Source organism: Calidris pugnax, unplaced genomic scaffold (assembly GCF_001431845.1).
Source record: "Calidris pugnax isolate Ruff unplaced genomic scaffold, ASM143184v1 scaffold41, whole genome shotgun sequence".
NCBI lineage: Eukaryota > Metazoa > Chordata > Aves > Charadriiformes > Scolopacidae > Calidris > Calidris pugnax.
In genome coordinates, this window is record NW_015094509.1 from 6,768,696 (window position 1) to 6,769,140 (window position 445).

Genomic DNA, 445 nt, shown 5'->3' on the forward strand with positions numbered 1-445 from the left:
GACCCGCGTCCCCCGCCGCGCCGGCCCTTTCCCCCCCCCACGACCGCCCGACACACACACACACACACACACACCCCGCCTCGTCCCGTCAAACACCCAGACAAGCCCCTCTTCTTCCTCGGCCGTGTTTAAAGTGGGGTCCCCCCGCCTCTACCCTATTGTTCTCCGGCCACCTCCCCGCGGGGCCGCGGCGGGCGACACCCCTCTCCGTTCCCCTCAGCGCGGCCCGGGGCTGGGGCGGGGGGAGGCAGCGCCCAGGCCGCGGCCGCCCCCCGCACAACAAAAGGCAGCTCCTTTCTCCCCGCTCCCTAATCTCTGCCTGTAAATCCCCCCTCCCGCTCCGGGAAGGGGAGGGGGGGAGATAAGAGGTTACATCTTCACTTCTCCCCGCTCCTATCGACTTGTGCAGCGCCGAGGGAGCCGGGCGGAGGAGCTGGGGAAGGGG